The sequence below is a fragment of the Oryctolagus cuniculus genome, chromosome 4, assembly GCF_964237555.1.
Source record: "Oryctolagus cuniculus chromosome 4, mOryCun1.1, whole genome shotgun sequence".
Lineage (NCBI taxonomy): Eukaryota > Metazoa > Chordata > Mammalia > Lagomorpha > Leporidae > Oryctolagus > Oryctolagus cuniculus.
Window position 1 is genome coordinate 165167836 of NC_091435.1, and position 25530 is coordinate 165193365.

Consider the following 25530-nt stretch of genomic DNA (forward strand, 5'->3'; position numbering starts at 1 on the left):
ACTTTGCCCACTTCTTGGACCCTGTCCATTTTTGTACACAGCCTAGTATTTCCTATGGTTTTTTTTCCCCATTTATTTATGTATTTGAAAGTCAGAATTACAGAGAAGCAGAAAGAGAGAGAGAGAGAGAGAGAGAGAGAGAAAGTCTTCTATCCACTGGTTCATTCCCCAGATGGCTGCAACGGCTGGAGCTGTGCCAATCTGAAGCCAGGAGCCAGGAGCTTCCTCCAGGTCTCCCATGTGGATGCAGAGGCCCAGGGACTTGGGACATTTTATACTGCTTTCCCAGGCTATAGCAGAGAGCTGGATTGGAAGTGGAGCAGTCGGAATTCAAATGGGTGCCCATATCAGATGCCAGCACAGGCGACGGCTTTATCCCCTATGCCACAGCACCAGCCCCCTCTATGTTGTTTTGACACACACCGTTTGTGCAAAATTTTGACCTTGTGGTTAATTAAAGTCCATTGGTCTTCCATATATGAGCTTCTATTATGCCAGGTTTCTCCTATTATACCTGGCATTGATATATGTCATGGAAAATGATTTAAAAAAACTTTTTGCAAGTTTTGTACAGATTCTCCCCCAGACTTCCTGCTCACTGTGAGTTGGCTGGAGGGATGGTCTCCATGGAATCTCCATCCTTACCACAAGTCTTAGGGTGGTAGAAAAGCTGTGAACTGGAATGATGGTGATTGCGGTGACAGAGAAAAAGAGATGTTGCAAAGCATACATCAGGTGTTAAAGCTTCTGCCCTGAAGTTACATGAATACATTTTTTCCCCATTTTAATGGTACCATTAAGTCCACAAGGGCAGGAAGTACAATGTCACTGAGTGAATGAAGAAAGAGCAAACTAAAATATGTGTAAACAGCCAAATGAACCAGTTAAAGAGGGTTTTCTGTTGATAGAGTATAATCAAACTGATGCATGAAATTTTTCCCAAAAAAGTAAGTCTTCTTAAGGATATGCAATTAGAATCTCTACATTCTAGAATCATTTTTTTTAGATCATGCTTTGCAAATAGATGAAGTTAGGATCTCTATATTCTAGAATTAATTTTAAAAAGTCATGCTTTGCAAATTTAAAAATTCAGACAATTTGAAAGAAAAATAATCTCTTCTGAAAACCAAATTAGATTCCTGGAAGATGAAGTGTAAGGATTATCTCACAACATAAGAAATTAAAACACTGAGTGAAAAATAAAAGAGGCAGAAGATAGTTCCAGGACACCTAACTTGTAAATTAAATTTCCAGGAGGAACAGATGGAGGAGCAATAATGTGTTTTTCAAAAGTTCTAGAAGATCAATAAAGACTTTTAAATTCAGCTGCAGACGGATTTGTTGAAAAAATTTAAAAGTATGCATGTGTACATATATGTATATTTCTATGTATATAAACACACATTTACACGTGCACACATGTATGTGCATATAAATGCACATGCGTGTGCATAAACATGTAAATCCACAAACATGCATGTCTGTATCTATACATGTTGGTATATACACTGGGTTTATACATACATAGTGGTTTATACATACATATGTGTGTTAATATGGCATATACATATATACATCGAGTATATTTGCATGGGCTTATACATGGATATACATATGTATCATCTGCATTTCCTGGTGAAGTTCTGGAAAGACAAAGAGACAGAAATCTTTCTTCTTTTTAGTTGCTTAAGCAGCAGATTTACGTCTCACAGCTCCAGAGTCTCAGAAGTCCAAGGCAAAGGTATTGATGTGATTTGTTTCTGGAAAAAGTACTCTTCTTGGCTTGCAGAGGGAGAGAAAGAAATAGAATGAGAGAGAGAGAGAGAGAACAGCGGTGAACACACAAATTTTCTGGTCTCTTTTTTCCTTCTTTTAAAAAAAATTATGTATTTGAAAGGCAGAATGTCAGAGAGAAAAAGAGATCTTCAGTTTGCTGGTTCATTACCCAAATGAAATGGACCAGACCAAAGCCAGAAGCCCAGAAATTCATCCAGGTTTCTCCTGTGGTTGGTGGGGCCCAAATATGTAGACCACATTCTGCTGCTTTCCCAGGCACATTAACAGGGAGCAGGATTGAAAGTGGAGCAGCTGGGACTCCAACCAGTGCACTCTTAGGGGATGCTGGCGTTGCAGGTTGCAGGTCGCGGCCCGCTGCACCATGACTTGGGGCCCCAGTTTCTTTTCTTGTAAGGGCACGGATCTCATCATGAGATCACCAACCTTATGACCTAATTTTAACCAAAGCACCTCCCAAAGACTCCATCTTTAAATACCATGATACTGGTGACTGGATGTCAATCGGTGACTATTAGGAGCACGCAATTCAGTTTATCGCATATGGTATCTGTTTAATTTTTGAAGGCAGTTTTAGCTTCTTTTATTTTTGTCTCTGTTCTGGCCTGAGCTGCTTTTTTCTGTTTTTAAAGATTTTATTTATTTATTTGAAAGAGTTGCAGAGAGAGGTAGAGACTGAGAGAGAGGTCTTCCATCCACTGGTTCACTCCCCAGATGGCCACAACGGCCAGAGATGCGCCGATCCAAAGCCAGGAGCCAGGAGCTTCTTCCAGGTCTCCCACATGGGTGCAAAAGCGCAAGGACTTGGGCCATCTTTTACTGCTATCCCGAGCCATAGCAGAGAGCTGGATTGGAAGAGGAGGAGCCGGGACTTGAACTGACACCCGTATGGGATGCCAGTACTGCAGGCCAGGGCGTTAACTCGCTGCTCCACAGTGCCAGCCCCATGGCCCGAGCTTCTGTAATGAGCCTTCTAAGTTTACCTTGAGACTCAAAGCCTGCAGAATATGCATGCCAGCATCATGATCATTCACTTATTCAACAGGAAGTTGATTAACTGCAAAGTGTTGCATGCTGTGTAAACAAGTAAACCAGGAAGTGTAATCAAGGAGCTAGAGAACACTTATCATCCAGTGGAGGAGAGAGGCAAAACAAAACAAAACAAAACAAAAACAAAAATAAAAGATCAGAAAAGGAAACATTGCAATCTGTAGTGACGTTCTGACGAAAGGGGAGGGTTGTGGGTTGGAGGGACGTTATGGGGGGGAAGCCATTGTAATCAATATTCTGTACTTTGGAAATTTATATTCATTAAATAAAAGTTAAAAAAAAAAAAAGAGACCAGTGGGGACATGTTGGGCAGAACTCACTGACAGGCTGGATGTGGAGTGGCTGGAAAGCGGAATCAGGGCCCTTGAATGTGTTTGGCGGGGAGACAGGTTGATGGTAGTGCCATCTACTGAGAAGGAAAGGACCACTGTGGGTTAAGGTTTTGGGGGGGATCAGGATTTCCATCTTGGATACGTTACATTTGAGGTGTTAATGAGACCTGAAAAAGGAGGAGTCTAGTAGAAAGGTAGAGAAGTGAGTTCAGAGGAGTTAGAAGATGAATCTGAACTCCTGCCAGTTTAGGGCTCATCTGGGGAAAGGGTGTCAGGCAGCTCTGCTGGAGGCTGGAGGGCCTCCAGAAATGCAAAGGAGCCTGCATGGGAAACTGGGAGAACCAAGATGGGGTGGGGAAGCTTCTGAAACCTCTGGGGGAAAGCAGGTATTCCTGTTGTCAGCCCAGCAATAGCCTGTAACCTTTGCAAGGGCAACAGCAGGCCGTCTAGGGACTGTTGCGGGGAGGTGCAGGAGCCAGAAATCCCGGCTGGAACTTCACAATCAGACAACAAGGCAGAAATACTCAGATGTGAAGCTTCAGGATGTGCCATTCCCACATCTGTGAAAATTTGGTGAATTAATGTAGCCAAGTGAAAACTGAATCAGAATAGATATTTCAAAAGAGATGAGACAATAAGTGAACAATGTTGGAATGCAAATTTCACAATATATAAATATTTACTCTTAGGAAGAGCCTTATAAATTTGCCCAATTTGTAGATGGAAAAACTGATACTTACAGCAGGCTGACATTCAGAATAGCAGAGCTTGAATTAAAACTGAAGCTTTGTGTGTAGAGCGTGTACTCTTTACTTATTTATTTATATGATTTTCTTGAAGCCTTGACTAGGGGAACAAAACCAGGAACCATAGAGGAAAAGATGGACACATCGACACATTTCTGAAGATCTCACATACAATTCTAAAAGACTAAAGTAGATTAGTAAAAATATTTGTAACATACCACAGAATGAAAGTTCACATAGTACTAATATGATCACACTAAGTCATATAAAATTGTAAACTGAATTTTAAAAATTGAGAAAGTACATGAACAGGCAAGTCACAGAAGGTGAACTCAAACTGCTGATAATTGAAAAGAATCCCCACCTCTTTGATAATCTGAGTAGCACAGATATGCACCATTCAGTTGGTGAAAATATAATATTTGCCATATAACTGGTGATGATCCAGGTGCATGTGCATGTGTGCTTTTGTATGCTATAGTCACAGGATAAATTTGAACACCAATGAAAAATAATCTTGTGGTATCCATGAAAAGAAAACAGATGCACACCTAGAAAACCCATTGAAAAACACACTTCTGCAAGTCTTAGCATATTACTTTGAAACCTTTACATAGCTCTGACTCTCCAGAAAGGAAAGCAGGAAAGTCCAAGAAATGGTGGAAAAAGAAGGGGAAAAGGGGAGGGAGGTTGGGGGACGGAGGCAGAGAGAGAGAGAAGTCAGGGAGGGGGGGAGAGAAGGAAGAAAACCTCTCCTTTGTAGTACTTGCACTTTCCATGCTATAAATCCAATACCCTTAGTTCTGGTTACTATTGTGCCAGTACTAAATGCAGAGTTGGTAAGAGAGTTTTTTTAAAATACTTAATTTTATCTATTTGAAAGGCAGAGTTACAGAGCAAGAGAGGGAGAGACAGAGAGATATCTTCTGTTCATTTGTTCACTCCCCAAGTGGTTGCAATGGCCAGTGCTGGGCTAGGTCAAAGCCAGGAGCCAGGAGCTTCTTCCAGGTCTCCCATGTGGGTGCCCAAGGATTTGGTTAATATTCCTCTGCTTTCCAAGGCTCATTAGCAGGGAGCTGGATTGGAAGATGAGCAGTCGGAACTCAAACCGGAGCCCATCTGGGAAGCCAGCATCACAGTTGGTGGCTTTACCCACTGTGCCATAACACCGGCCCCTAGAGTTGTTTTTAAGTGTGTAATTTTGGAAAATCCTACCAAAGTGTTTAAAGAGTGAGAGTCGCCATGTGCCCTACAGTCACCTCAGGAAGTCGATCAATAATTTAGAAGCTTATTCCTATGGTTCTGGAGTCTCAAACTCAATCAGTCAAGTGCTCTGTTACTATTTGCTCATCATCTCTTAGACGCTGTGAAGACATCTGACAGCTCCATTAATAAAATGGATCTTCAGCACTTCAAGGTGAGCAAAGGAGCGATTGGTAACTTCTCTGCTAACCTTGGAAGGTCTGTGTGATTCTATTAGGCGAGCTGTCAGGTTTCCCTTCGCTGGAATTCAAGTTCCAGAATAGCAGATGTTTGCCTCATGCCTCAGTGTTTTTCCAGAGGCTACCCAGTTCCTCCACCTAGCAGTTTATTTACTTAATATGTAATTTTTAAAAAGGATTTTCTTTATTTATTTGAGAGGTAAGAGTTACAGACAGAGGGAGAGACAGAAAGGTCGTCCATCTGCTGGTTCACTCCCCAGATGGCCGCAACGGCCAGAGCTGGGCTGATCTGAAGCCAGGAGCCAGGAGCCTCCTCTGGGTCTCCCACGTTGGTACAAGGGCCCAGGCACTTGGGCCATCATCCACTGCTTCCCAGAGCGTAGCAGAGAGCTGGGTTGGAAGAGGAGCCGCCAGTACACAAACTGTGGTGCCTGTATGGGATGCCAGTGCTGCCAGTGGAGGCTTAGCCTACTACCTTACAGTGCTGGATCCTACTTAATACATAATGAATCACCTAGGAAATTAATAAATATTCTCTTTGCATGTTTGATGCTTTTTGTCTGAAAACCATCTTAACATAGAAAATGACAGAGTGCTTCTGAGCGTTTCTTCTCTGAACATTAACCATACTACGTTTAGCTCAACTGTCTCGGCCTTTGTTTTTTCTGGATTGAGCTTTATAAAAGGACGTGTGAAAGAAAATGGCATTTGTATTTCTTCATATTTTTCTCAAAAAATCTTCTGTTCTTTCTCTTCATTAGCCTTCCTGATGTGTTCTTCATGTTGAACACTTTTTTCTGCCTTTGCACACACACTTTTTTTTTTTTTTTTTTGACAGGCAGAGTGGACAGTGAGAGAGAGAGACAGAGAAAGGTCTTCCTTTGCCGTTGGTTCACCCTCCAATGGCCGCCGTGGCTGGCGCACCACGCTAATCCGATGGCAGGAGCCAGGTACTTATCCTGGTCTCCCATGGGGTGCAGGGCCCAAGTACTTGGGCCATCCTCCACTGCACTCCCGGGCCACAGCAGAGAGCTGGCCTGAAAGACGAGCAACCGTGACACAATCTGGCGCCCCAACCGGGACCAGAACCTGGTGTGCCGGCACCGCTAGGTGGAGGATTAGCCTAGTGACCCGCGGTGCCGGCTGCACACACTCTTTAAAAGCATAAAAGATCAGAGAGCTACCTGTTCAGCCACGTGTTTGTATTATATATGCATATATTTTTAAAGATTTATTTTATTGATTTAAAAGGAAGACAGAGAGAGAGAGAGAGAGAGAGAGAAGGGAGGGAGGGAGCGAGGGAAGGAGACAGAGAGGTCTTCTATCTGCTGGTGCACTCCTACATATGGCCAAAATTGCTTGGTCTGGATTATGTTGAAACCAAGAGTCAGGAACTCCACCCTGGTCTCCTATGTGGGTTGTGGGTCCAAGCACCTGAGCCATCATCTGCTGCTTTCCCAGGTGCATTAGCAGGGAGCTTGATCAGAAGCAGAGCAGCTGGGACTCAAACCAGCACTCTGGTATGGGATTGTAGTCTGAAATAGTGGCTTACCCTTCTGTGCCACAATGTTGACCCTCCAAATAAACTTTTACCATTTTTTACATTTTGAAGTATCCTTGTATGTGGGGGAGATATTTCATTATCCCTTCATTTTATTTAATTTGATATTAAACAAAGATTTATTTATTTGAAATAGTGTCAGAGAAAGAGGGGCAGAGAGAGAGAGAGATGTTCCATTATCTGGTTCACTCCCCAAATGGCCACAGTGGACAGGGCCACAGGGGTGGGGCAAGCTGAAGCCAAGGGCCGGGAACTCCACCCTGGTATCCCACATGGGTGGCAAGGGTATCAGTACTTGAACCATCATCTGCTGATTTCCCAGGCCATTAACAGGGAGCTGGGTCAGAAGTGGAGCAGCTGGGACTCGTACTGACACTCCTCTATGGGATTCAGGAGGAGGCAAGCTGCCACTAAATATGATGTGCCACCAAGCCTACCCCTAAGTTGATTTAACTAGCATTTGCAGAATGTTCTCTACATGTCTGAGTCAGCATTCCCCATATGCCCCCAGGTAAAATCCAGTGTCAAATTGTCTAATACAGTGTAGTTCCTTTAGGCACATAAATTGTGTATCTGTGTGTGTGTAGTTGTTTTTACATGTTTTACATATTTTTAAAGGAAGGACGTATAAAATAGGTTGATATTAAGGAGACTCCAGGTCCTTCTAAAATAGTATAGTATCTGTGAGCTGTGTATGTGTGAGCTAATAATAAAGACAGCAGCTGAGGAGGGTTGTTAAGTAAATTTTAGTGTAATGCACTGAGAAACTGCTTAATATTGTGGAAAAACATACCTTCCAAATTAGAAATTGACCATCAGAGATTTCACAATATTTGTCATTTCTGTAGGCTACTTGCCTTCCCTCCCACCCCCCCAAAGAAGCTGTTTTTTTAATCAGTACAAATTTCAAAAGTACAACTTTAGGAATGTAGTGATTCGTCACATCACACCTGGCCTATCACCCCATCTCCCAACCCACCTCCTCTTCTCTCTCTCATTCCCAGTCCCATTCTCCATTAAGAAAAAAATACCTGTTCCTTGACAATAACGACAAGGGCTGTTTAAGTCGTTGCTTCTCAAAGTGTCAATTTCCCTTCTACAGATTTCCTTTTAGGTGTTCTATTCGTTATCATAGATCAGGAAGAACATATGGTATTTGTCCTTTTGGGACTGGCTTATTTCACTATGTATAATGTTTTACAGATTCATCCATTTTGTTACAAATGACCAGATTTCATTTTTTTATCCCTGTGTATTACTCCATAGAGTACATATTCCATAATTTTTTTTATCCAGTCTTCAGTTGACAGGCATTTTAGGTTGATTTCATGTCTTAGCTATTGTGTATTGAGCAGCAATAAACATGGGGGTGCAGATAACTCTTTTATTTGCTGATTTCATTTCCCTTGGGTAAATTCCCAGAAGTGGGATGGCTGGATCATATGGTAGGTCTATATTCAGATTTCTGAAGTATCTCCAAACTGATTTCCATAGTGGTTTTACCAGTTTACATTCCTACCAACAGTAAATTAGGGTACCCTTTTCCTCTACATCCTCACTAGCATTTATGTGTTTATTGATTTCTGTATGAAAGCCATTCTAAGTGGGGTGACGTGAAACCTCATTGTGGTTTTGATATACATTTCCCTGATGGCTAGTGATCCTGAGCTTTTTTCCATGTGTCTGTTGGCCATTTGGATTCCCTCTTTTGAAAAATGTCTGTTTAAATCCTTTGCACATTTCTTCACTGGGTTGTTTGTTTTGTTGTAGTGGAATTTCTTGATTTCTTTATATATTCTGGTTATTAATATTTTATCTTTTGCATGGTTTGCTAATATATTCTCCAATTCTGTTGGTTTCCTGTTCACATTCCTGACTTTTTTTTTTTGCAGTACAGAAGCTTCTCAATTTGTTGTAATCCCATTTGGTGATTTTGGTTTTAATTGTCTGTGCCTCTGGGGTCTTTCTAAGAACTCTATGGCTGTTGCAATGTCTTTCAGGGATTCTCCAAGTTTCTCTAGTAATTTGATGGTATTGGGGTGTAGATTTAGGTCTTTAATCCATTTTGAATGGATTTTTGTGTAAGGTGTAAGGTAGGGGTCCTGCTTCATACTCCTGCATGTGGAAATCCTATTTTCCTAGCACCATTTGTTGAAGAGACTGTCCTTGCTACAGGGATTGGTTTTAGCTCCTTGGTCAAATATAAGTTGTAGATGCTTAGATTGATTTCTGGTATTTCTGTTCTGTTCCATTGGTCTATCCATCTGTTTTTGTACCAGTACCAGGCTGTTTCGATTATAACTGCCCTGTTGTATGTCTTGAAATCTGGTATTGTGATGCTCTGGCTTTGTTTTTGTTGTATAAGATTGCTTTAGCTATTTGTAGTCTCCTGTGTTTCCATATGAATTTTGGAATCATTTGTTCTAGATCTGAGAAGAATGTCTTTGGTATTTTGATTGGTATCTCATTGAATTTGTAGGTTGCTTTTAGAAAAATGGACATTTTGATGATATTGAATCTTCCAATTCATAAGCATGGAAGATTTTTCCATTTATTTGTATCTTCTTCTGTTTCTTTAAAGTTTTGTACTTCTCATTGTAGAGATCTTCAACTTCCTTGGTAAATTTATTCCAAGGTATTTGATCTTTTTGTAGCTATTGTGAATGGAATCAATCTTAGAAGTTATTTTTCAGCCATGGCATTGTCTGTGTATACAAAGGCTGTTGATTTTTGTGTATTGATTTTATTTTTTATTTTTTTAAAAGATTTATTTATTGAAAGAGTTACACAGAGAAAGGAGAGGCAGAGAGAGAGAAAGTCTTCCATCCTATGGTTCACTCCCCAATTGGCCACAACAGCCGGAACTGCACTGATCTGAAGCCAGGAGCTTCTTCTGGGTCTCCCACGTGAGTGGCAGGGGCCCAAGGACTTAGGCCATCTTCTACTGCTTTCCCAGGCCATAGCAGAGAGCTGGATTGGAAGTGGAGCAGCCGGGACTAGAACCGGCGCCCAAATGGGATGCTGGCACTTCAGGCCAGGGCATTAACCTACTGAGCCACAGCATGGGCCCCTTGTGTATTGATTTTGTATCCTGCTACTTCACCAAACTCTTCTGTGAGTTCCAGTAATCTCTTGGCAGAGTCTTTTGGATCCTCTCTATATAGAATCATAATCTGCAGATAGGGGTAGTTTGAATTCCTCATTCCCAATTTGAATCCCTTTGATATTTTTTCTTGTTTAGTGGCTCTGGCTAAAACTTCCTTGACTATATTGAACATCAGTTGCAAGAGTGGGCGTCCTCGTCTGGTTCCAGATCTCAGTGGGAATGCTTCCAACTTTTCCCATTCAATAGGATGCTGGCAATAGGTTTGTCATAAATTCCCTTGATTGTGTTGAGGAATGTTCCTTCTATACCCAGTTTGCTTAGAGTTTTCATCATGAAAGGGTGTTGTATTTTATCAAATGTTTTCTCTGCATCTGTTAAGATAATCATGTAGTTTTTGTTCTGCAGTTTGTTAATGTGATGTATCACATTGATTGATTTGCAAATGTTGACCCATCCTTGCATACCAGGGATAAATCCTACTTGGTTTGGGTGAATAATCTTTCTGATGTGTTGTTGGAGTCAATAGGCTAGAATTTCGTTGAGGATTTGTGCATCTGTGTTCATCAGGGAAATTGGTCTGTAATTTATTTCACTGCTGCCTCTTTTCCAAGGTTATGAATTAATGTGATAATTGTGGGGCCAGTGCAGTGGCACACTAGGCTAATCTTCTGCCTGTGGCACCTGCATCCCATATGTGCGCCAGGTTCTAGTCCCAGTTGCTCCTCTTCCAGTCCAGCTCTCTGCTGTGGCCCAGGAGGGCAGTGGAGGGTGGCCTAAGTGCTTTGGCCCTGCACCCACATGGGAGACCAGGAGGAAGCACCTGGCCCCTGGCTTTGGATCGTCATAGCTCTGGCCGTAGTGGCCATTTGGATAGTGAACCAACGGAAGGAAGACCTTTCTCTCTGTCTTTCTCTCTCACTGTCTGTAACTCTACCTGTCAAATGAATGAATGAATGAATGAATGAATAAATAAATAAATATGATACTGGCTTCATATAAAGAATTGAGGAGGACCCCCCCCCCCTTCAGTTTTTTTGAATAATTTGAGAAGTTGAGTTAGTTCTTCTTTAAATGTCTGGTAGAATTCAGCAGTGAAGCCATCTCGTCCTGGGCTTTTCTTTGTTGGGGGGGGGGGGTGTCTTTATTACTGATTCAGTTTCCATCTTGGTAATGCATCTGATTAGGTTTTCTATGTCTCCGTTTATCAATTTAAGTAGGTTGCATGTGTCCAGGAATCTCTTCATTTCTTCTAGTTTTCCCAGTTTGTTGGCATACAGTTATTTGCCATAATTTTGATGATTCTTTTTATTTCTGTGGTGTCTTTTGTTAAATTTCCTTTTTCATCTCTAAGTTTATTGATTTTGTTCTCTCCTCTTTTTGGTTAGTTGTGCCAATGGTGTGTCAATTTTGTTTATTTTTTCAAAAAGCCAGATTTTCATTTTGCTGATCTTTTGTATTTTTTTATTTCTTCTCTAATTTTAATTATTTCTTTTCTCCTACTAGTTTTGGGCTTGGTTTTCTGTTGCTTTTCTAGATCCTCAAGATGCATTGGTATCTCATTTATTTGGTGCCTTGCCAATTTCTTGATGTAGGCACCAAGTGCTATAAACTTTCCTCTTAACACTGCTTTTGCTGTATCCCATAAGTTTCGATATGTTGTGTTGTCATCTTCATTTATTTCCAGAATTTTTTAAATTTTTATTATGATTTCTTCAGTGACCTGCTGTTCATTCAGGAGCATGTTGTTCAGTCTCCTTGTATTTGCATATGTTCTAGACATTCAAATTGTTGATTTCCTGCTTCATTGCATTGTGCTCTGAGAAGATGCATGATATGATTTCAAGTTTTTGAAATTTACTGAAGCTTATTTTATGGCCTTCCATGTGTTATAAATCTTTGATAAGGTTCCATGAACAGGTAAGAAGAATGTGTATTTTGAAACTGTAGAATGAAAAGTTCTGTAGATATCTGTTAGATCCACTTCATCTGTAGTGTGGATTAACTGTTGTTTCTTATTGATTTTCTGTCTGCTTGATCTGTCCATTGCTGATAGTGAAATATTGAAATCCCCCATTAATATTTGAATTAATGTCTCCCTTTCTAACCCTTAACATTTCTTTTAAATATCCATGTTCCCTGAATTAGGTGTATATACATTTATAATAGTCACCTCTTCCTGTTGAATTAATCCATTAATCATTACATAGTATTTTTCTTTGTCTCTTTTAACAATTTTTGTGTTAAAGTCTATTTTGTCTGACATTAGGATGGCTACACCAGCTCTTTTTTGGTTTCTGTTAGCATGGGATATCTTTTTCCATCCTTTCACCTTCAGTCTGTGTGCATCTTTGTTGGTGAGATGTGTTTCTTGTAGGCATCAAATAGATGAGTTGTGTTTTTTTAATCCATTTACCTAGTCTGTGTCTTAACTGGAGAGTTGTGGCCATTTTTATTCAAGTTGACTGTTGATAAGTAACAACTTTGTCTTATCATTTTTCCATAAATATTCCTATTATTTTTCTTTGGATTTCCTTTGTACTTTTACTGTGAGCTTTTCTTTCTTTACCTGCTTCCGTAGTGATGACCATGTTCTGTATTTCTGTGTGCAGCACATCCTTAAGCATCTTTTGTAGTATTGGACAGGTGGTGATGAATTCTTTCAATTTCTGTTTGTTATGGAAGGTCTTTATTTAACCTTCATTCATAAATGAGAGCTTTGCAGGCTATAGTATTCTGTGTTGATAGTTTTTTCCTCTTAAGGCTTGGACTATATCTTGCCATCTCTCCTAGCCTGTAGGGTTTGTAATGAGAAGTCTGCTGTGAGTCTATTTGGAGGCCCTCTGAAAGTAATCTGGTGTTTCTCTTGTGCACATTTTAGAATCTCTTCTTTATTTTTTAATATGGTAAGTTTGGTTACAATGTGTCATAGCAAAGATCTTTTTCTGGTAATCTCTATTTGGAGTTCTATGTGCTTCCGGTATTTGGATGCCTCTGCTTTCTCCAAATTGGGGACATTTTCTCTTATTTCAATAAGAAGGATTCTAATCCTCTCCCTCTTTCCAGGCCTTACAAAACTTCTAGAACCCGTATTTTGGGTCATTTGATAATATCCTGCAGATTCCCAACAGTGTTTTTTAGTTTTCTAATTTCTTCTTCTTATGTTTCATCTGACTGTATAATTGTCTTCTAAGTTGGATACTCTTTCTTCTATATCTCCAATTCTGTGGTTAAGGCTCTCCACTATATTTTTTATTTTGCTATTGAATTCTTGATTTCCAGGATTTCATTTTGATTTCTCTTTAAGATCTTAATTTCATGGGAGAAATTTTCTTTCATGTCATGTATGGATTTCATTAGCTTGTGCATTTGATTCTGATTACTTCTAAGTAATCCTATTATCAATTTTTAAAATTCCATTTCTAGCATTTCTTCTATCTCATCATCTTCACAATCTATTATTGAGGTGTTGTATTCTTTTGGGGGTGTCATGTTGTCTTCCTTGTTCCTGTTTCTTGGATTCGTGTGTTTATTATTTGGCATTTGTGGGGATACCTGTTTGTTTTTTCTATGATTTTTCACTGTGGCAGCTTTTATCTTTGGACTATGTTTTATTGGATTAGTGGAGTGTCTGCTTTCAGGGAATAACTAGAGGTGTGTGGTGGGAGCAGCCAGGGAGCTCTGTTCTTTGCTCCAGTGTGAAGTGCGTGTCTGAGTGACACACCCAGGTTTGGTGTGGTCAGTCTCTTTTTTTTTCTTATCAGAGGGGAGGTTTCTTCTTGTCTGTTGGCATAGACTTAGCTGAGCTTCTCTCCTCAGAGGAGACCAGTACCTTGGCTCTATTCCTGAGTATATTGCTCGTCTGGTCTGCTGCAAGGACCACACAGAGGATCTGTGCAGGCTCTCAGCTGCTGCGCTCCCAACTGGTGCCTGTCTTAGCCCTTCACATTTGTGCACTGTGTCCCTCCAGTTTCCGTACAGTTTCCTCTCCAGCTTTCTGCCTAACTCTTCCCTGAGACTGCACTCTTTCCTCTTTTTCCAAACTCTTTCCCTAGACTCAAGCAGCAAGCTCCCTCCCTACTCCGCCATCTTAATCTGTGTATGGCTACTTGCTTTTGTTTATATTTTTTTTTCTTTTTTTGTAAAGACCGTGAAGAAAACCAGAGGCAGGGCATTGGAAAGGTAAAAGGAAATATTCTGTGCTGCATAGTCAGGGAGACAGATAGATGCACTTTTCTATTAGTGTGAATGTTAGAGAAAGTGAGCATTTAAATATGAAGAAAGGCCACAGGCAGTTTAGATACTCATAATAATGGATGCATAGTTTTGGGTAGAGAATCTCACGAAAAACACACACAAGGCAAGAAACTTAGGATAGTTCAAGGCCTGATCACATATGTATTTATCACCAGGCTTAGACTGAGTAGTAAGTGATAAATATATAGGTTTTAAGATATGTCAACTAATTGTACCTACGTGTTTGAATTTCTTTTGCTATTACTCTGTGTATTATTTGAATAAAAAGAAAGGTAATTGTTTTAATAACCATTTTTACTTTGTAGGAAAAATGCTTTCCTTGGTGGAGTTATTATGCAATTTATGCTTTGATTTTTTTTTTTTTAGCCTGTGGAGCCATGGTCAGCCACTGCTGCTCAGTTTGCAACTGAATATGTGAATTGTAAACAGTACTTAAGTAGAAATGCATAGCCTCATTCTATAAAGTCATGCCCATAAAATGACAGTAAGCTTCATTATAATTAGCTCTTTCTTAACCTGCCAGCATGTCTTCCTCCTGAAATCTGTGGCCACAGCCCCCCATTGTCTAAGCTCAGGACACAGAGCTTCAGTCTCTAAGGAATGTGGGATTATTCAGTTATGCTATGCTTCACCTGCAAATACCAGACTGTTTACCCCTTACCACGTTCTAAGGGAATATGAAGAATGACATCTTTGAAGCTCTGTAGAACATATATAAATAATCATTTTAATTGAACACTCTCTTTGGGCAGACAAATCAGGCCTGTGATTTGACAGGCTCCTTTTCATCTCTATTACCTATGATGGAAATGCATAAATCCTGCTTGAACCAACTCATGTGTTAGTATCTTCATTGGGGTCCTTGATGGATCTGCCATGCTAGATGGATGTGATTTCTAACCAGCTGCATATTCCAGTGGTGTAACAAACTAGAAGGGCAAAGGAAATCCTATTTGCCAGGCATCGTAATGAATACACCTCTGTTTTCTCCCATAAGAACTCTAACAACAACCTTCAAACATTAAAAGATTTTAAAATGATTACTCGACATAAATTTGGGCCACACTTCAATTAACAAGTTATTACCAGGATACCTACTAAGTGCAGGACATTAGTAGCTATTGGGTAGAGGAAGTGTTTCCAGATGCCAATAATACTGTTTTGTTTTTCTTTGCAGTAGCTTAAAATATGGTCAAGGAGGTAGAAGGATGAATATTTAGTACTAGTAAAATCAAACTTTGGTGAGACAGAGAATATTGTCAAGGCGAGGTTAACTCTGTCAAATATATTCAGAGATAAGTAGATAAATAAGATGATTTGTATCGAGCCTTAAAGGCTTTAAAGATTATTATTATTGTAGGCAGGCATTCGACCTAGCAGTTGAAGCCAGTGGTTAGAACACCTGCATCCTACATTGATGTGCCAGGGTTGAGTCACAGCTCTACTCCCCTATCTAACTGCCAGGTAATGCCATCTGTGGGAAGCAGTAGGTAGTGTCTCAAAGTAGTTGGGTCCCTGCTACCCACATGGCAGACCTGGCTTCTGCCTGGTCCAACTTTGGTCATTCTAGGCATTTATGGAGTGAGCATGTAATTGAGAGCTCTCTGTCTTTTTCTGCCTCTCACCTATATTTTAAAATAATAAAAACTTTAAGTTTATTGCTATTATTAATTCTACAGTTGGCTACAGATTGCCATTTTTTGAGTGAATGTGCCTGAATGGGGTATATCAGTGACTGACCCCTAGTTGTATTTGTTCAGTCTTTAAAGAAATGGAAATTGTAGGAAACACGAGTGAAGCAGCAGAATGCGGAAATTCTTGGAGAGAAAGGCCAAAATTCTGTGAGGATCTTCCAAGGGCCTACTCCAGGGCTGATTAAATGACGAGGCTGCACGTATTTAATGAGGTCTTTCTGAGTAGAGGATCCCAATATGGTAATCATGCTGCCTGCATGGGAACGTGAGAAAAAATACCGGGTATTTTAGAGCATCAGGTCCCAAAGGGAGACAAGATGTGAAGAACTGAAGCGAACAAAGAATATGGAGTGCAGATGAATCAGAGGTGTAGGCGATGAACAAGTTTTAACAAATAGAGCCCTATCTCCAGGTCTGTATTTAAAGGGAATTGCATGTTTTAGAAGCTTGTATTTTGGTTGATTTTTATAATATTGTCCATTTTCTTGGACCTCAAATATATTTTGCAGTTTTCCTTCTGTAGGAGGAAATGTTGGATTCCTGAGTGTTTTGTTTTTCTCTGACAGTGTTGATATACCTAAGCTCTGTTTACCTGAACAGTGGCTTAGGACAACTTTGTTTGTCTACCTAAATAGGATAACATTCTTTTTCTGTCAACTTCAAACATATTATTTGTGATGATGAGGGATGCTGGTTTCAGGACTGTCATAGAAAATAGAATAAAATTCTAATTTTATGAAATGAATCAGAATGCAGGTCATTTCATACAGTTTTTAAAAACCATAAAAGTACTTGATTCTTAAACTTTATTGAAAGCATAAACTATTTATTAGATTTTATGGAAGTGTTTTCTCCCAACCCTTTCCATACTTTACCAGTAATTTAAGGTATAGTCATTAAATCCCATCAGTCATTAACAACAACAAAAATGACACCAGCCTGTTGATTAATGTTTACTATATTGATGAAACCAGTTCAGATTAAAAGGATTTGGGGAGCCAGGACTTTAACAGGAACTAAAGCTTCAAGGAAAAGTTTATTGGATGGGAGTCAGGAAACTAATTTCTTGATTCTGAATTTGCTACACACTAGCAGAGCTTTAATAAACTGTCTTCCTCTTTAGGTCACTGTGTCAGTGTCTGTGAAACTTCTGGCTTAAAAATTTGTTTCTTGGTTATGCACAATTATTATAATAACAAACACTTTAAAGAACTTACTCTCTGTCTGGCACTGTTACATGCACCCTTGTCTTGTATTATCCCACTTACTCCGAACAACGGCTCCTTTGAGGTAAAATTACCATTATCTCAAATTTTCAATTGAGGGAGTGGAGAGACAGAGTGAACCATGGTATCATATACTTGGCAGTGTGCTGAGTGGTTTTCATGCATCTTAGCCCATGTTGATGTAAATCGCAAATGACCTTGAGGTTTACATTCTATATAGGAGGGAGTCAAACTTCCCAGAGCGAAGTGAGGGGCAGATGTTGTAGTGCAGTAGGTTAAGCCAGTGTTTGGGATGCCTGCATCCCCTATTGGAGTGCCTGGGATCAAGTCCCACCTCTGCTTCCAATCCAGCTTTTTCTAATGTGCATCCTGGGAGGCAGCAGGTGATGACTTAAGGACTGGGGTATGGAAGACCTAGATTCTGGCAATTCCAGACTTCTGGCTTGGGCCTGACGCAGGCCTGGCTGCTGTGGGCATCTGGGAGGTGAACCAGGAGACAGGTTCACTCTCATTCTTTCATCCTCTCCTCACTCTCCTTCTCTCCCTCCTTTTCCCTTTCAAACAAACAAACACGTAATTTTAAAAAATAAGCCAAGTGATTTGTTTCCCTTTCCCCCTTAAGAACCTGGCAGATTGAGGACAGCATGTCCTGATTCCAAGGCTGATGCTCTTTTGGTACACCCTGCTTATACTAACACCATTGAAATTCGATGTTTTCCATGTCTGATTTTATCTACAGAAGGAACCTATGAATTTGGCTGCTGCCAAGTCAAATCTAACCCATAGATTTGCCTTGTTTGCCTACACAATAATTAAAAATGTTGCAGTTGCCAACATTCTAACATTGGGAAGCATCCTATAATTGATCTAGATTTTTGGATTCTCCTGACAAAACAAAGCTATCTGGGCTCTAATAACCTCATGGCCAGTGACCACTAGAATGGAATTGTATGCCTTCCAGCTTCATGTCGTGCTCACCCAGCCTTCTTGATTTGTTGGTGTTAACCTCCAGGGCATTTGTCTTCTGATGGCTTCTAGATTAAAGATTTCTACTTCTCCAATACTGAGGAATTGAAAGATTTGTAACCTAGCAGAGCAAGTTGCCTATTCCACCTGGTTTCCTCCTCATGACATCCACTGGAATGCACGTTATGATAGGATAGTTTGTCTTTCATGGGGCTTTTAGAGACCGAGTGTTTCTCCAGTGTAAATGACATTTCAAATTCAGGAAGGCAAGCCGAGTCATAATTGGCCCTGTCTCCACTTGGGTTTGATGCTGGCACCGCACGTGTTTGCCTTGGTTGAGTAATCTGTTTGTGTCTGGGTAGGCCACACAAAGACAAATGTGAACTACATTTATATTCATTTCCTGCCTGGGAACTTGGTTCCTTTGGGTCACAGATTTGGAACGATTGATAGATTGGAAATTTACCGGTGTATACTCAGATGCAAAAACTTTATTTGAAGCCATTTTGGTAGCTGACCTTAACAATCTTCTATTGGCAGTAGCGAAGGGGACTTTTTCATTGACAGCTCCAGTTGTTGAGAGCAATTTTGCGTCATGTCTGAAGCTATGTGAGCTACACATAGCTCACATAGCTATAATCAAGATGAGGCCATTGAATTGTTTAAAGTTAGATATCACAAATATCTCTCAGTAATGAACAGAATGCAATTATTTCTTGGGTGCCTCTCCCAGCCAAGTCACAACTGGCTGCACTCCCAGCATTCCCCAGGAATGACATTTCTTCTGATACCTGTGAGCAGAAGTATGGGGGGGGCGGTAAGAGCAAACTTTTGGGACTAGAACCTCTTAGCTCTGTCCTGTGCCTTGTCCTGTGGGCTGATCACAGAGATTTCCTTGGCCTCATTTTCTGGTATGAAGAGCTGGCAAAATTCTTGCATTATTAAGTAATTTCATATTAAATACATTTTTACATTGAGATCTTGTTTAGAGTTTCCATTCTTAGAATATGGAGCTTGGAGGAAATAGGAATGCCAGAAGTCATTTAGACAAAACTTTCTTCTTTTCCTATTTCATCCTTACCTCCTGCCCATCTCCGCTAGTAGGTTACATGTAAAATTAGCAGAGAAGTAAATGGGAAAAAACTGGAAGTCCTCCAGGAGGTGACTTGCTGGCATCACCTTCATCAGGAACCGGGGAATCCCCAATCCTGGCTTGGCAGTAGTGCAAGACACTTGTAATTACAGGGAGCATCAGATTTTTTTATTCAGAAAATACAGTCACCTTGACTTAGTCTCCAGCACTCTGCTAGGGCATTAGGGAGCTTGTAAAAGCAGTGTGTATAAGGGATGGATTTGCATTTCAGTGAGTTGGTACTCCCATTGTCAAAGTTAAGAATGTGAATAAAAATGTTTACCTAGGAATTTTAGTCTTATTGGAAGCACTATCAGTGTCATAAAAACACTCAATAAACACTCCCTTGTCCATTCTTGATTAATAAAACCTAGAGATTATTGTGGACAAAAGGCATTTGAGAGGTGGTAAAAGAAAGGAATTGCTATAAAACTAAGGGGACAGATATTAAACCATCTTAGCACTTGAGACTAGCAGGTTAATAATTGACTTCAAATAAGATACTCTTTAGTATTCAGCTACTTTAGATGTAGATGAGACTATCAAAGGACTATAACTCACTACAAGTTAAATAGCCAATAATAAATTCAATGGAAACTTAAGCATCATTGCTTAACATGACCCTTAAGAAAGCAAGAAATATTTCAACATGACTCTTAAGAGAGCAGTGAAGTCTTCCTAATGTGTGAACACAATTGTTGGCAACCTGAGACATCGTTTTCAAGCTCCATTTCTTTGCTCCTGCATGCAAGGAACCCAGAGTGAACAAGCTTAATGAACTGTATTTCCTTTCTCCATTTTGCTGTTCTACTTCTTCAGTAGACATGTAGGGTAGAAGGTGACTGTAATTAAACATTCCATTGGCATTGTATTTCTTAAAGTGCATGCGAGGAAATTGGGCAGCAAATTTCTCCCCAAAATAATGTGCAAATCAATGATGTAGGCAATTGGAACAGTGGCTTAGACACCGATTGGCAGTGCCTGGTTTTGCTTCCCAGCTCCTCTCCTTCTGATCCAGCTTCCTGCTAATGTGCATCCTGGGAGAAAGATGACAGCTCAAGTATTTTGGTCCCTGCCACTTCTGTGGGAGACCCAGATGGAGTCCCTGGCTCCTGGCCCAGCCCTAGCTATTGTGGGCATTTGGGGAGTGTACCAGCTAATGGAAGATCTCTCTCTCTCTCTCTCTCTGCTATTCAAATGAAGTGAAACTACATAAATTTTAAAAATAAAAATATTGTGCAAAACCCTTTAGAAATCACCAGATGAGTTCACTCTGAGGTTGGACTGGTCTGGTTATTATGTGCACTTTCAATACTATGTACATAAGTGGTTATTTATTTCTGAAGAGGACTTGTGGACTGTGGGGTGAAGTATTTCTCTGTAGATGGAGGAGGAAGTGAGAGGAAGATCGTGAGACTTGGTTATGGGTGCCCTCATCTTTGGTGCTCAGAGCTCTGTGGTGGTTACTGTGCTTCCCTTCCATGCCCCTCTCCATTCTGGGTTTTCGCCTGGCCTTTGGGACAGCTGTTTGTAATTCTATGAGCAGTTCAATTCTGGATGAATTAACGCATCGCTCTGTCTGCTTGTCATTGTGGGGGCCTCCTCAAGTTTCCCATGTGATGGGGGAACAAACAGTCTGGTCTCTGTAGAGGACTGGCCTTTCTGTTCAGGTTGGAATTATTTTCAGAAAGCTTCTATAGAATCTAAAGTGTCCTCAGTCAGCAGGATTTATGTAAAGGGGTATGTGGTGTGCTTTCCCCAGACAAAGCCTAAGAAATGTTCTTGAGAATCCCACGGCTTGGGAGAAGCTTCATTCTGTGGGCAGGTCTGCTCTGTGCACCTGCTGCTGTGGCAAGGTTTCTGTGGGATGCTGAATGCATGCGTCTCTGGTGGCCATTTGCTCTTGAACATGAGTTTCAACCAGGAGAGGCCCCAGCTATATTAGAGTGAGCTGGTTTAGCAGCCAAAAGGATGCAGAGTGATCAGTTTAATCAATACCTTATCTTGATTGTCAGTTGTAAAAGGCTTAAAAATAATGCAACAAAATACTGAGCTCTGAAGTAACATTGAATGTCATTTCACCTTGGCTCAATTCAGAAGGTCCTTAGGATTTCCTTGTCCTAGGGGAAATAGCTAATAAGATTATAGACCTAGAATGTCTCATACACTAGTTTATTTTTCTGGTTAGGCAGGGAACCAGGCAAGTGGAAAGGCCATGAAATCCTCCTTGCCCACGAGAGAGAGAAGAGCCTTAGGCAGGGTGTGATATTAATACTTATCATCACCTGCTGTTGTTAAATGTCCAACAAACATTTTGGTTGTGAACCATAGGATCAGTCAAGAGTCCTGTTTACCTGTTTTGAGCCCAAACCTTGTAGCACTCAGTTCTGTGGTGCACTTTGAGGTGCTCAGTGCATCACACGGCTACTGTTTTGTGGACAAGGCCCAGGGTTTTCACAAAAGGTCTTCTAGGCATGTGTCTCACCTTGGTCCATCTGGCTCATGGAGCTGCAATTGTCTCAGAGTTCACTGTTCTCCAGAAGGAGGCAAAGGGAGCAGATCTGATTCCGTAGCCTCTCACACCCTGTGGCTGCAGGGCTCACCACATACCACGTGGCTCCAGTCTCCTGTGCCAGCGCCAGCTTCCCTTGTGGACTTCCAGGCTCTCCTTCAGGGACTTAAGAACAGCATGGTAATGCATTCTGCTAGGAGCTTTCTCTTCCTTGACAAGCCTGTAGGACACACAGCCCTGACCTCTATGGCATCTTGTCCATCAGTCCTGTTTGAACCAGCATTCCTTCCACAGAGCATGGCACCAGGCATCCTGGACAGTTATGGAAGGGGGTTCTATGCTCCTGGACTTTGAGCATCTTACCAACTTGTAGGCCTGACAGAACGAGCACACAGCAGTGACAGCACCTCTCATCCCCAAACGCCCAGCTGGGTGCCTGAACGAGGTGGTCTCCGAGATACCATAAGGCTTCCTTCACCATCCGAGATGGTAGCCACTGGACACATGGGGTGAGTTAAGCTTAATGAAAAGCAAGAAAAATTTAAAATTCAGCTGCTTGGCCTCCATGGCTCCTTTTCTGTACTCACTAAATGCGATGAGTGACTGTCATGTTAAGCAGCACAGATCATTCGCTTCATCGCAGAAGTTCTGTGATGGATTCATGGTGATTGAGGATGTGACTCAAAACCTAGTGTCCAAACCTCGCTCTGCACCTGGCTGTGCATGGCAGGTCACTTAACCCAGTCTCTGTGCCTCAGTTGTTGTATCTGTCAGACAGCGATGGTGTTCAGGTGAGGATTTAATGAGGTATAGTTTATAAAGTTATTAGTGTGGGACCTGGCACATTGTAAATTCTTAATATGTGTTACCAGGGAAAAAAAGTCTTTTAGCACTAACATATTATGTTGCTGCCATCTCTGTTTTCTCCCTGATGTGTGCATTTGAGGACCCTGAGGAGGAGCTTGAAGAAGGGGGAGGAAGTTCTTTGTAATTTATGTTTGGAGAACTGCATGGTGGCTTGGATCCTGCATTAACTCACAAGAGTATTTTTATTTAGCATTCCTTTCTACAACGCATAACCTGCCCTAGAGCCTGATCTACACACTTAACACACATTCCCTCATTTCATCTTCCAAACACGTATGGGTGATAAGTATCCTGTCCTCTCATTTTCGGTACCCTCCATATTTTTATACCCTGCATATTTTGTGGCACCTGTTTCCCTGGTTACAGAAGCAGACAGACAGATTGAGCTCCCAGCCACTGGATCACTCCTCAAATGCCTGCAGTGCTTGGGACTGGGCTGGGACTGCAGCCAAGAGCAGAGAATGCAATTCAGGTCTCCAGTGGGGATGGCAGAGACCCAATTATGTGAGCCATTACCACTGCCTTCCAGGGTCTGCATCAGCAAGAAGCTGGAGTCAGAGCCAGGAATCTAAACCAGGCACTCAGATATGAGGCACAGTCTTCTTAACCACTGGGATAAATGCCTGCTCCTGTGACTTATCCTGATAGATTATTCAAGTTCTTCACAAGTGGGGAGGGGAAGACAAAGCTGCAAGAATATGATTTTTTTCCCTTAAGGAAGAGAGTAGAAAAACAACTGTAGAGAATATATTATCTCAGTTTAGATATTTTATGTACATAATCTGGTTTAATGCAGTAACACTCTAAGATAGGTGATATTCTCCCCATTTTATACATGGGGAAACAAGCTATGTTGGTTTAATAACTAGCACAGCATTTCACAGCTAGTTGATGGTAAAAACCAGGATTCTGGGGCTGGCATTGTGACATAGTGGGTAAGGATACTGCCTTTGATGCCAGCTTCTCGTATGGGTATGGTTGAAGTCATGGCTGCTCCACTTCTGATCCAGCTTCTTACTAAGGGCCTGAGAAAGGCAGAGGAAGATGTCTCAAGTGCCTGAGTCCCTGCAGTTTACATGAGAGTCGGAGAAAACTCCGGACTCCTGGCCTTGTCCTGGCCTAGCCCTGGCTGTTGCGGCCATCTAGGGAGTGAACCAGTGGATGGAAGAGCTCGCTAGTTTGCTCTCTGTCTCTCCCTCCTCATTTCCCACTCTCTGTAACTCTGAGTTTCAAATAAATAAATAAATCTTAAAAAAAATAGAATTCTAACCCCACCTAACTCAAAATCTTATGTACTTTTCAACATGTCTTAATGCCTGTTAATAGGAAAGACAACATATTTTCATATTGAAATATTAAGCATAAACAAAAAAGTGGAGATAAATCATCTATGGGTCAAGAGGAAGAAACCACTCTTAGCCAAAGGGTCATGAGAAGCTTTATCGAAGAGAGAACATTTGAAATGGGACTTGAGATTGAGTAAGATGTGGGCCAATGGGATTTGGGGAAGGGACTTCTGGGCAGAGGGGAGCACATAGCAAGGGCTTTGGTAGCATCAGGATACCAGGAGAAGTAAGCAGTGAGGGGCCAAGGAGGGCATCTGCCTGTGTGGGGACAAGACTTTGTCACCTGCATTGCTTAGAATTGCCAGTGTTTGGTGACAGTGAAAAGCAGACTGACTTTTAGATTCATCATTATTATTTAATTCTCAATGGTTAATGAGCCTGTTTTATTACATGTATTCAAGACAGACCACTGCCACCAGCCTCTGACCTTTGGTCTACAACTGGTAGTTTGGATTGCTTGGACACATTGCTTTTGTATGCTTTTCTCGCCCTGTCTCTCTTGGAAGCGCTCCTACTTGATTCCCAGCCTCTGTTCTTCACTGTGCTCCCTGCCCTGTGTGTTCTGGGGAAGTAGTTCTGCGAGAGACAAAGTGGTAGCACTGGGCTTTCCATGAACTTGGGGAAGAAGGGTCACAAGTGAAGCCAGGTGTCTCTCACCCTCCAGGTGTGCAGTTCTGCCCCAGGCAGGAAACCTGGCTAGGGTTGAAACTCCCTGGGGGCTGGAGGATGCCTGTGAATCAGCAAGCAATGCTAGGTTGAACCAAAGGGCATGGACCGTGGGACTGGAGGAATCATCTTAGAGCTTTTTGTCACATGGATGGGAAGTGGAATGGGCTCACCCGATCATTGAAACCACTAAAATGAAGACCGTGTGGTGGTATACACCCTACCCTATCCCTATCCCTATCGACTTTCCCTGGCTACCACCCTCGGGTACAGGAACAAGGAGGACCTCCCGCTAATTTTCAACTGCGTTTTGCTCTCTGTTATATAGTATTTCAGTGACAGGATCCGCTCGGGAGAATTGGGGCCGGGCTGGATAAGGTTCTCAAGGAGCTGAGTTTTGAGTTCAGGTGCCCGCATGGCAGTGGAACAGTGCCTCCTGACCTTTCAGAACTTTGAGACCTCTGGGCGGTCTTAGAATCACCTCAAGCCTCCAGTCCAGGATACGCCTGCCTAGGGGAGTTCCAGGGACAGGTGGCAGGTAGAGTATCCTTTCTGAGTTTTATTCTCTCTTGTCCTCCCTTCCCTCCTTTCTGTATGTCCGTGTTGCTCTGTTGTGTCTCCTCAAGATTCCATGGGCCATTGATGCTGGGGTATTTATTTTATGTTCTTGTCAACAGACATCACAGCCTGCGAGGCGATGGGTACCGCAATGAGCTCACCACAAATCTCCAAGACTCCAAGCCACTCTCTGTTCCCAAGCATAAAGCTATGCTTCTGGAGGGGCAGCAAGAAACAACCTGGGACCAGGTGAGGACCCATGCACGTCCCTGTCCTCC

At 41.5% G+C, this 25530-nt stretch overlaps 1 protein-coding gene and 1 non-coding gene across 12 annotated transcripts in view; both read left to right on the forward strand.

Annotated features, from left to right (window-relative positions):
• The window catches only part of RBMS3 (RNA binding motif single stranded interacting protein 3), a 1614135-nt gene that overhangs the window by 166813 nt on the left and 1421792 nt on the right, over positions 1-25530 (forward strand). The window lies entirely within an intron of this gene.
• Positions 1-25530, forward strand: part of LOC108177938 (uncharacterized) — an 89925-nt gene that overhangs the window by 63360 nt on the left and 1035 nt on the right. Inside the window, exon 2 of the transcript XR_011388230.1 lies at positions 25372-25501. This is a non-coding gene — a transcript (uncharacterized protein). The remainder of the gene's footprint in view (positions 1-25371; positions 25502-25530) is intronic.